At 49.1% G+C, this 11457-nt stretch overlaps 4 non-coding genes across 4 annotated transcripts; all 4 read left to right on the forward strand.

The window, feature by feature from the left end:
* The first annotated feature begins 1214 nt into the window (after positions 1–1214).
* Positions 1215–1291, forward strand: Trnaa-agc (transfer RNA alanine (anticodon AGC)). The gene has a single exon. It is a non-coding gene; the product is annotated as a tRNA-Ala (tRNA).
* Positions 1292–4136: 2845 nt separating this feature from the next.
* Trnaa-agc (transfer RNA alanine (anticodon AGC)) lies at positions 4137–4212 on the forward strand. Its single transcript has one exon. It is a non-coding gene; the product is annotated as a tRNA-Ala (tRNA).
* Positions 4213–5607: 1395 nt separating this feature from the next.
* Positions 5608–5684, forward strand: Trnaa-agc (transfer RNA alanine (anticodon AGC)). Its single transcript has one exon. It is a non-coding gene; the product is annotated as a tRNA-Ala (tRNA).
* A 2845-nt stretch (positions 5685–8529) lies between these two features.
* Positions 8530–8605, forward strand: Trnaa-agc (transfer RNA alanine (anticodon AGC)). Its single transcript has one exon. It is a non-coding gene; the product is annotated as a tRNA-Ala (tRNA).
* Positions 8606–11457: the final 2852 nt, after the last annotated feature.

The following is an 11457-nucleotide window of genomic DNA, read 5'->3' on the forward strand; positions in this document are numbered from 1 at the left end:
GTTGCTGGTTGTGACTGCTGATAACAGATGCCGTAGCAATCAATTCATGGAGTGAGTTGTATGTTTTGCGATAGTCTGTCTCTGACAAGGAAGCACAGGTGATATAGGTGCGAACACAGGAAGCTTGCAGCCCCTCGCTGCCTGCAGACACAGAGCAGCCACACTAGAAGAGCGGCCTAAGCCGTAGGCGAAATGTGCTCATTCGCTTTGGCGCGACGTCGAACTATAAATAAGGCTGTCACTAGCGTGAGCGTCGTGTTAAGTCGGAAAAGTCATCTGCTTGGGTGATTGCCAAGTTTGGGGAGCGTTTCGTAGTACGATCAGTGCAAAGGGGACGCGGAAACTTATTGTGTCCAAGTGTTTTGCAGTTGGACGACAAGAACTTTACGCAGTAGCAAAGAGCGAGGCACTGAGTTGGCATGAACAATGGAGAGCACAATGGGGCTCGAGATGTGCTTGTTACCTCAGGTGCTGTGTGATTGTCGACAAGGAGTGAAATGGACCAATTTGTGACCGCCCTTTCAATTTAAGACGTTCAAAACAGACGGAATTTGCATTCGTAATACCAGAGCATCGAAACTACTTGGAACTCTTGTGTATATGAACGTGTCCGCGCCTTTGTATTCTGGTACCTTCGCCGCTACAAACCAACCAACCATCGTGTCCGTGCACATCAGAGTCGCAAAGAATGGAGAATAGCCAGGCTTGGTCGTGTGTGTAACTGTAGCTTAGTTGGCAGATCGTTCTCTTAGCGTGTGAACGGTCTCGGGTTCAAGACCCGGCTCCTCCATGTTTTGTAGTCAGTGCATGGTAAGTGTTGGTCGCGGCGAACATAAACGCACGCAAGAAGTTGCAAAACCACCGTCACAGACTGATATGATGTATACTGTCGTAAGGAGAGCAAGATGTAAGTGTGGGGACCGGCTGTTATCGTGGTGTCATCGAGTGCAGATCTGTCTTAGGTATCACGGCTTAACGTCATTGAAGTCTAGAGGTGGACAACACGTTCGTCTTACTCAGTGCGGTGTCTGAACTCTATTTTCGACGTTATGCGTGCCACTTTCATTGTGGCCAACTACGATTCGATACAGAATGCACGGAACCTGAAAGACACCCTCACTGATACATAGAGAGTAGTGTTTGTCTGCGGAATAATGGGAGTTCAAGGGTCTGTGACGTTGATATGACTGTATGTAGCACTACTAGTTATCGGGGGGGTTGGGCGTAGCTCAGATGGTAGAGCGCTCGCTTAGCGTGCGAGAGGTACTGGGATCGATACCCAGCGCCTCCAGAATTTTTAACACACCTACATGCGCACCTTGCCATGCAAGTGGAATAATTCCCAACCGGCAGAGGTGTGTAGGCAGATACAAGAGAACGATTAGCATCCACAATTGCGCCGATTTCACGTAAATCCCACTGCACGTTCCCATTCTTTGCGTGCAGTCGGCTGCTACTGGTGTTGCTGGTTGTGACTGCTGATAACAGATGCCGTAGCAATCAATTCATGGAGTGAGTTGTATGTTTTGCGATAGTCTGTCTCTGACAAGGAAGCACAGGTGATATAGGTGCGAACACAGGAAGCTTGCAGCCCCTCGCTGCCTGCAGACACAGAGCAGCCACACTAGAAGAGCGACCTAAGCCGTAGGCGAAATGTGCTCATTCGCTTTGGCGCGACGTCGAACTATAAATAAGGCTGTCACTAGCGTGAGCGTCGTGTAAAGTCGGAAAAGTCATCTGCATGGGTGATTGCCAAGTTTGGGGAGCGTTTCGTAGTACGATCAGTGCAAAGGGGACGCGGAAACTTGTTGTGTCCCAGTGTTTTGCAGTTGGACGACAAGAGTAATACACAGTAGCAAAGAGCGAGGCACTGAGTTGGCATGAACATTGGAGAGCACAATGGGGCTCGAGATGTGCTTGTTACCTCAGGTGCTGTGTGATTGTCGACAAGGAGTGAAATGGACCAATTTGTGACCGCCCTTTCAATTTAAGACGTTCAAAACAGACGGAATTTGCATTCGTAATACCAGAGCATCGAAACTACTTGGAACTCTTGTGTATATGAACGTGTCCGCGCCTTTGTATTCTGGTACCTTCGCCGCTACAAACCAACCAACCATCGTGTCCGTGCACATCAGAGTCGCAAAGAATGGAGAATAGCCAGGCTTGGTCGTGTGTGTAACTGTAGCTCAGTTGGCAGATCGTTCTCTTAGCGTGTGAACGGTCTCGGGTTCAAGCCCCGGCTCCTCCATGTTTTGTAGTCAGTGCATGGTAAGTGTTGGTCGCGGCGAACATAAACGCACGCAAGAAGTTGCAAAACCACCGTCACAGACTGATATGATGTATACTGTCGTAAGGAGAGCAAGATGTAAGTGTGGGGACCGGCTGTTATCGTGGTGTCATCGAGTGCAGATCTGTCTTAGGTATCACGGCTTAAAGTCATTGAAGTCTAGAGGTGGACAACACGTTCGTCTTACTCAGTGCGGTGTCTGAACTCTATTTTCGACGTTATGCGTGCCACTTTCATTGTGGCCAACTACGATTCGATACAGAATGCACGAAACCTGAGAGACACCCTCACTGATACATAGAGAGTAGTGTTTGTCTGCGGAATAATGGGAGTGCAAGGGTCTGTGACGTTGATATGACTGTATGTAGCACTACTAGTTATCGGGGGGGTTGGGCGTAGCTCAGATGGTAGAGCGCTCGCTTAGCGTGCGAGAGGTAGTGGGATCGATACCCAGCGCCTCCAGAATTTTTAACACACCTACATGCGCACCTTGCCATGCAAGTGGAATAATTCCCAACCGGCAGAGGTGTGTAGGCAGATACAAGAGAACGATTAGCATCCACAATTGCGCCGATTTCACGTAAATCCCACTGCACGTTCCCATTCTTTGCGTGCAGTCGGCTGCTACTGGTGTTGCTGGTTGTGACTGCTGATAACAGATGCCGTAGCAATCAATTCATGGAGTGAGTTGTATGTTTTGCGATAGTCTGTCTCTGACAAGGAAGCACAGGTGATATAGGTGCGAACACAGGAAGCTTGCAGCCCCTCGCTGCCTGCAGACACAGAGCAGCCACACTAGAAGAGCGACCTAAGCCGTAGGCGAAATGTGCTCATTCGCTTTGGCGCGACGTCGAACTATAAATAAGGCTGTCACTAGCGTGAGCGTCGTGTAAAGTCGGAAAAGTCATCTGCATGGGTGATTGCCAAGTTTGGGGAGCGTTTCGTAGTACGATCAGTGCAAAGGGGACGCGGAAACTTGTTGTGTCCCAGTGTTTTGCAGTTGGACGACAAGAGTAATACACAGTAGCAAAGAGCGAGGCACTGAGTTGGCATGAACAATGGAGAGCACAATGGGGCTCGAGATGTGCTTGTTACCTCAGGTGCTGTGTGATTGTCGACAAGGAGTGAAATGGACCAATTTGTGACCGCCCTTTCAATTTAAGACGTTCAAAACAGACGGAATTTGCATTCGTAATACCAGAGCATCGAAACTACTTGGAACTCTTGTGTATATGAACGTGTCCGCGCCTTTGTATTCTGGTACCTTCGCCGCTACAAACCAACCAACCATCGTGTCCGTGCACATCAGAGTCGCAAAGAATGGAGAATAGCCAGGCTTGGTCGTGTGTGTAACTGTAGCTCAGTTGGCAGATCGTTCTCTTAGCGTGTGAACGGTCTCGGGTTCAAGCCCCGGCTCCTCCATGTTTTGTAGTCAGTGCATGGTAAGTGTTGGTCGCGGCGAACATAAACGCACGCAAGAAGTTGCAAAACCAGCGTCACAGACTGATATGATGTATACTGTCATAAGGAGAGCAAGATGTAAGTGTGGGGACCGGCTGTTATCGTGGTGTCATCGAGTGCAGATCTGTCTTAGGTATCACGGCTTAACGTCATTGAAGTCTAGAGGTGGACAACACGTTCGTCTTACTCAGTGCGGTGTCTGAACTCTATTTTCGACGTTATGCGTGCCACTTTCATTGTGGCCAACTACGATTCGATACAGAATGCACGAAACCTGAGAGACACCCTCACTGATACATAGAGAGTAGTGTTTGTCTGCGGAATAATGGGAGTGCAAGGGTCTGTGACGTTGATATGACTGTATGTAGCACTACTAGTTATCCGTGGGGTTGGCGTAGCTCAGATGGTAGAGCGCTCGCTTAGCGTGCGAGAGGTACTGGGATCGATACCCAGCGCCTCCAGAATTTTTAACACACCTACATGCGCACCTTGCGATACAAGTGGAATAATTCCCAACCGGCAGAGGTGTGTAGGCAGATACAAGCGAACGATTAGCATCCACAATTGCGCCGATTTCACGTAAATCCCACTGCACGTTCCTATTCTTTGCGTGCAGTCGGCTGCTACTGGTGTTGCTGGTTGTGACTGCTGATAACAGATGCCGTAGCAATCAATTCATGGAGTGAGTTGTATGTTTTGCGATAGTCTGTCTCTGACAAGGAAGCACAGGTGATATAGGTGCGAACACAGGAAGCTTGCAGCCCCTCGCTGCCTGCAGACACAGAGCAGCCACACTAGAAGAGCGGCCTAAGCCGTAGGCGAAATGTGCTCATTCGCTTTGGCGCGACGTCGAACTATAAATAAGGCTGTCACTAGCGTGAGCGTTGCGTGAGCGTCGTGTAAAGTCGGAAAAGTCATCTGCTTGGGTGATTGCCAAGTTTGGGGAGCGTTTCGTAGTACGATCAGTGCAAAGGGGACGCGGAAACTTATTGTGTCCAAGTGTTTTGCAGTTGGACGACAAGAACTTTACGCAGTAGCAAAGAGCGAGGCACTGAGTTGGCATGAACAATGGAGAGCACAATGGGGCTCGAGATGTGCTTGTTACCTCAGGTGCTGTGTGATTGTCGACAAGGAGTGAAATGGACCAATTTGTGACCGCCCTTTCAATTTAAGACGTTCAAAACAGACGGAATTTGCATTCGTAATACCAGAGCATCGAAACTACTTGGAACTCTTGTGTATATGAACGTGTCCGCGCCTTTGTATTCTGGTACCTTCGCCGCTACAAACCAACCAACCATCGTGTCCGTGCACATCAGAGTCGCAAAGAATGGAGAATAGCCAGGCTTGGTCGTGTGTGTAACTGTAGCTTAGTTGGCAGATCGTTCTCTTAGCGTGTGAACGGTCTCGGGTTCAAGACCCGGCTCCTCCATGTTTTGTAGTCAGTGCATGGTAAGTGTTGGTCGCGGCGAACATAAACGCACGCAAGAAGTTGCAAAACCTCCGTCACAGACTGATATGATGTATACTGTCGTAAGGAGAGCAAGATGTAAGTGTGGGGACCGGCTGTTATCGTGGTGTCATCGAGTGCAGATCTGTCTTAGGTATCACGGCTTAACGTCATTGAAGTCTAGAGGTGGACAACACGTTCGTCTTACTCAGTGCGGTGTCTGAACTCTATTTTCGACGTTATGCGTGCCACTTTCATTGTGGCCAACTACGATTCGATACAGAATGCACGGAACCTGAAAGACACCCTCACTGATACATAGAGAGTAGTGTTTGTCTGCGGAATAATGGGAGTTCAAGGGTCTGTGACGTTGATATGACTGTATGTAGCACTACTAGTTATCGGGGGGGTTGGGCGTAGCTCAGATGGTAGAGCGCTCGCTTAGCGTGCGAGAGGTACTGGGATCGATACCCAGCGCCTCCAGAATTTTTAACACACCTACATGCGCACCTTGCCATGCAAGTGGAATAATTCCCAACCGGCAGAGGTGTGTAGGCAGATACAAGAGAACGATTAGCATCCACAATTGCGCCGATTTCACGTAAATCCCACTGCACGTTCCCATTCTTTGCGTGCAGTCGGCTGCTACTGGTGTTGCTGGTTGTGACTGCTGATAACAGATGCCGTAGCAATCAATTCATGGAGTGAGTTGTATGTTTTGCGATAGTCTGTCTCTGACAAGGAAGCACAGGTGATATAGGTGCGAACACAGGAAGCTTGCAGCCCCTCGCTGCCTGCAGACACAGAGCAGCCACACTAGAAGAGCGACCTAAGCCGTAGGCGAAATGTGCTCATTCGCTTTGGCGCGACGTCGAACTATAAATAAGGCTGTCACTAGCGTGAGCGTCGTGTAAAGTCGGAAAAGTCATCTGCATGGGTGATTGCCAAGTTTGGGGAGCGTTTCGTAGTACGATCAGTGCAAAGGGGACGCGGAAACTTGTTGTGTCCCAGTGTTTTGCAGTTGGACGACAAGAGTAATACACAGTAGCAAAGAGCGAGGCACTGAGTTGGCATGAACAATGGAGAGCACAATGGGGCTCGAGATGTGCTTGTTACCTCAGGTGCTGTGTGATTGTCGACAAGGAGTGAAATGGACCAATTTGTGACCGCCCTTTCAATTTAAGACGTTCAAAACAGACGGAATTTGCATTCGTAATACCAGAGCATCGAAACTACTTGGAACTCTTGTGTATATGAACGTGTCCGCGCCTTTGTATTCTGGTACCTTCGCCGCTACAAACCAACCAACCATCGTGTCCGTGCACATCAGAGTCGCAAAGAATGGAGAATAGCCAGGCTTGGTCGTGTGTGTAACTGTAGCTCAGTTGGCAGATCGTTCTCTTAGCGTGTGAACGGTCTCGGGTTCAAGCCCCGGCTCCTCCATGTTTTGTAGTCAGTGCATGGTAAGTGTTGGTCGCGGCGAACATAAACGCACGCAAGAAGTTGCAAAACCACCGTCACAGACTGATATGATGTATACTGTCGTAAGGAGAGCAAGATGTAAGTGTGGGGACCGGCTGTTATCGTGGTGTCATCGAGTGCAGATCTGTCTTAGGTATCACGGCTTAAAGTCATTGAAGTCTAGAGGTGGACAACACGTTCGTCTTACTCAGTGCGGTGTCTGAACTCTATTTTCGACGTTATGCGTGCCACTTTCATTGTGGCCAACTACGATTCGATACAGAATGCACGAAACCTGAGAGACACCCTCACTGATACATAGAGAGTAGTGTTTGTCTGCGGAATAATGGGAGTGCAAGGGTCTGTGACGTTGATATGACTGTATGTAGCACTACTAGTTATCGGGGGGGTTGGGCGTAGCTCAGATGGTAGAGCGCTCGCTTAGCGTGCGAGAGGTAGTGGGATCGATACCCAGCGCCTCCAGAATTTTTAACACACCTACATGCGCACCTTGCCATGCAAGTGGAATAATTCCCAACCGGCAGAGGTGTGTAGGCAGATACAAGAGAACGATTAGCATCCACAATTGCGCCGATTTCACGTAAATCCCACTGCACGTTCCCATTCTTTGCGTGCAGTCGGCTGCTACTGGTGTTGCTGGTTGTGACTGCTGATAACAGATGCCGTAGCAATCAATTCATGGAGTGAGTTGTATGTTTTGCGATAGTCTGTCTCTGACAAGGAAGCACAGGTGATATAGGTGCGAACACAGGAAGCTTGCAGCCCCTCGCTGCCTGCAGACACAGAGCAGCCACACTAGAAGAGCGACCTAAGCCGTAGGCGAAATGTGCTCATTCGCTTTGGCGCGACGTCGAACTATAAATAAGGCTGTCACTAGCGTGAGCGTCGTGTAAAGTCGGAAAAGTCATCTGCATGGGTGATTGCCAAGTTTGGGGAGCGTTTCGTAGTACGATCAGTGCAAAGGGGACGCGGAAACTTGTTGTGTCCCAGTGTTTTGCAGTTGGACGACAAGAGTAATACACAGTAGCAAAGAGCGAGGCACTGAGTTGGCATGAACAATGGAGAGCACAATGGGGCTCGAGATGTGCTTGTTACCTCAGGTGCTGTGTGATTGTCGACAAGGAGTGAAATGGACCAATTTGTGACCGCCCTTTCAATTTAAGACGTTCAAAACAGACGGAATTTGCATTCGTAATACCAGAGCATCGAAACTACTTGGAACTCTTGTGTATATGAACGTGTCCGCGCCTTTGTATTCTGGTACCTTCGCCGCTACAAACCAACCAACCATCGTGTCCGTGCACATCAGAGTCGCAAAGAATGGAGAATAGCCAGGCTTGGTCGTGTGTGTAACTGTAGCTCAGTTGGCAGATCGTTCTCTTAGCGTGTGAACGGTCTCGGGTTCAAGCCCCGGCTCCTCCATGTTTTGTAGTCAGTGCATGGTAAGTGTTGGTCGCGGCGAACATAAACGCACGCAAGAAGTTGCAAAACCAGCGTCACAGACTGATATGATGTATACTGTCATAAGGAGAGCAAGATGTAAGTGTGGGGACCGGCTGTTATCGTGGTGTCATCGAGTGCAGATCTGTCTTAGGTATCACGGCTTAACGTCATTGAAGTCTAGAGGTGGACAACACGTTCGTCTTACTCAGTGCGGTGTCTGAACTCTATTTTCGACGTTATGCGTGCCACTTTCATTGTGGCCAACTACGATTCGATACAGAATGCACGAAACCTGAGAGACACCCTCACTGATACATAGAGAGTAGTGTTTGTCTGCGGAATAATGGGAGTGCAAGGGTCTGTGACGTTGATATGACTGTATGTAGCACTACTAGTTATCCGGGGGGTTGGCGTAGCTCAGATGGTAGAGCGCTCGCTTAGCGTGCGAGAGGTACTGGGATCGATACCCAGCGCCTCCAGAATTTTTAACACACCTACATGCGCACCTTGCGATACAAGTGGAATAATTCCCAACCGGCAGAGGTGTGTAGGCAGATACAAGCGAACGATTAGCATCCACAATTGCGCCGATTTCACGTAAATCCCACTGCACGTTCCTATTCTTTGCGTGCAGTCGGCTGCTACTGGTGTTGCTGGTTGTGACTGCTGATAACAGATGCCGTAGCAATCAATTCATGGAGTGAGTTGTATCTTTTGCGATAGTCTGTCTCTGACAAGGAAGCACAGGTGATATAGGTGCGAACACAGGAAGCTTGCAGCCCCTCGCTGCCTGCAGACACAGAGCAGCCACACTAGAAGAGCGGCCTAAGCCGTAGGCGAAATGTGCTCATTCGCTTTGGCGCGACGTCGAACTATAAATAAGGCTGTCACTAGCGTGAGCGTTGCGTGAGCGTCGTGTAAAGTCGGAAAAGTCATCTGCTTGGGTGATTGCCAAGTTTGGGGAGCGTTTCGTAGTACGATCAGTGCAAAGGGGACGCGGAAACTTATTGTGTCCAAGTGTTTTGCAGTTGGACGACAAGAATTTTACGCAGTAGCAAAGAGCGAGGCACTGAGTTGGCATGAACAATGGAGAGCACAATGGGGCTCGAGATGTGCTTGTTACCTCAGGTGCTGTGTGATTGTCGACAAGGAGTGAAATGGACCAATTTGTGACCGCCCTTTCAATTTAAGACGTTCAAAACAGACGGAATTTGCATTCGTAATACCAGAGCATCGAAACTACTTGGAACTCTTGTGTATATGAACGTGTCCGCGCCTTTGTATTCTGGTACCTTCGCCGCTACAAACCAACCAACCATCGTGTCCGTGCACATCAGAGTCGCAAAGAATGGAGAATAGCCAGGCTTGGTCGTGTGTGTAGCTGTAGCTCAGTTGGCAGAACGTTCGCTTAGCGTGTGAACGGTCTCGGGTTCAATCCCCGGATCCTCCATGTTTTGTGGCAGTGCATGGTAAGTGTTGGTAGCGGCGAACATAAACGCACGCAAGAAGTTGCAAAACCAGCGTCACAGACTGATATGATGTATACTGTCATAAGGAGAGCAAGATGTAAGTGTGGGGACCGGCTGTTATCGTGGTGTCATCGAGTGCAGATCTGTCTTAGGTATCACGGCTTAACGTCATTGAAGTCTAGAGGTGGACAACACGTTCGTCTTACACAGAGCGGTGTCTGAACTCTATTTTCGACGTTATGCGTGCCACTTTCATTTTGGCCAACTACGATTCGATACAGAATGCACGAAACCTGAAAGACACCCTCACTGATACATAGAGAGTAGTGTTTGTCTGCGGAATAATGGGAGTGCAAGGGTCTGTGACGTTGATATGACTGTATGTAGCACTACTAGTTATCGGGGGGGTTGGCGTAGCTCAGATGGTGCGAGAGGTACTGGGATCGATACCCAGCGCCTCCAGAATTTTTAACACACCTACATGCGCACCTTGCGATACAAGTGGAATAATTCCCAACCGGCAGAGGTGTGTAGGCAAATACAAGCGAACGATTAGCATCCACAATTGCGCCGATTTCACGTAAATCCCACTGCACCTTAATATTCTTTGCGTGCAGTCGGCTGCTACTGGTGTTGCTGGTTGTGACTGCTGATAACAGATGCCGTAGCAATCAATTCATGGAGTGAGTTGTATGTTTTGCGATAGTCTGTCTCTGACAAGGAAGCACAGGTGATACAGGTGCGAACACAGGAAGCTTGCAGCCCCTCGCTGCCTGCAGACACAGAGCAGCCACACTAGAAGAGCGGCCTAAGCCGTAGGCGAAATGTGCTCATTCGCTTTGGCGCGACGTCGAACTATAAATAAGGCTGTCACTAGCGTGAGCCTCGTGTACAGTCGGAAAAGTCATTTGCATGGGTGATTGCCAAGTTTGGGGAGCGTTTCGTAGTACGATCAGTGCAAAGGGGACGCGGAAACTTGCTGTGTCCCAGTGTTTTGCAGTTGGACGACAAGAGTTTTACACAGTAGCAAAAAGCGAGGCACTGAATTGGCATGAACAATGGAGAGCACAATAGGGCTCGAGATGTGCTTGTTACCTCAGGTGCTGTGTGATTGTCGACAAGGAGTGAAATGGACCAATTTGTGACCGACCTTTCAATTTAAGACGTTCAAAACAGACGGAATTTGCATTCGTAATACCAGAGCATCGAAACTACTTGGAACTCTTGTGTATATGAACGTGTCCGCGCCTTTGTATTCTGGTACCTTCGCCGCTACAAACCAACCAACCATCGTGTCCGTGCACATCAGAGTCGCAAAGAATGGAGAATAGCCAGGCTTGGTCGTGTGTGTAGCTGTAGCTCAGTTGGCAGATCGTTCGCTTAGCGTGTGAACGGTCTCGGGTTCAAACCCCAGCTCCTCCATGTTTTGTGGTCAGTGCATGGTAAGTGTTGGTCGCGGCGCACATAAACGCACGCAAGAAGTTGCAAAACCAGCGTCACAGACTGATATGATGTATACTGTCATAAGGAGAGCAAGGTGTCATTGTGGGGACCGGCTGTTATCGTGGTGTCATCGAGTGCAGATCTGTCTTAGGTATCACGGCTTAACGTCATTGAAGTCTAGAGGTGGACATTACGTTCGTCTTACTCAGAGCGGTGTCTGAACTCTATTTTCGACGTTATGCGTGCCACTTTCATTGTGGCCAACTACGATTCGATACAGAATGCACGAAACCTGAAAGACACCCTCACTGATACATAGAGAGTAGTGTTTGTCTGCGGAATAATGGGAGTGGAAGGAACTGTGACGTTGATATGACTGTATGTAGCACTACTACTTATCGGGGGGGGGGGGGGGGGGG

The sequence above is a fragment of the Schistocerca gregaria genome, chromosome 3 (genome assembly GCF_023897955.1).
Source record: "Schistocerca gregaria isolate iqSchGreg1 chromosome 3, iqSchGreg1.2, whole genome shotgun sequence".
Taxonomy (NCBI): Eukaryota; Metazoa; Arthropoda; class Insecta; order Orthoptera; family Acrididae; genus Schistocerca; species Schistocerca gregaria.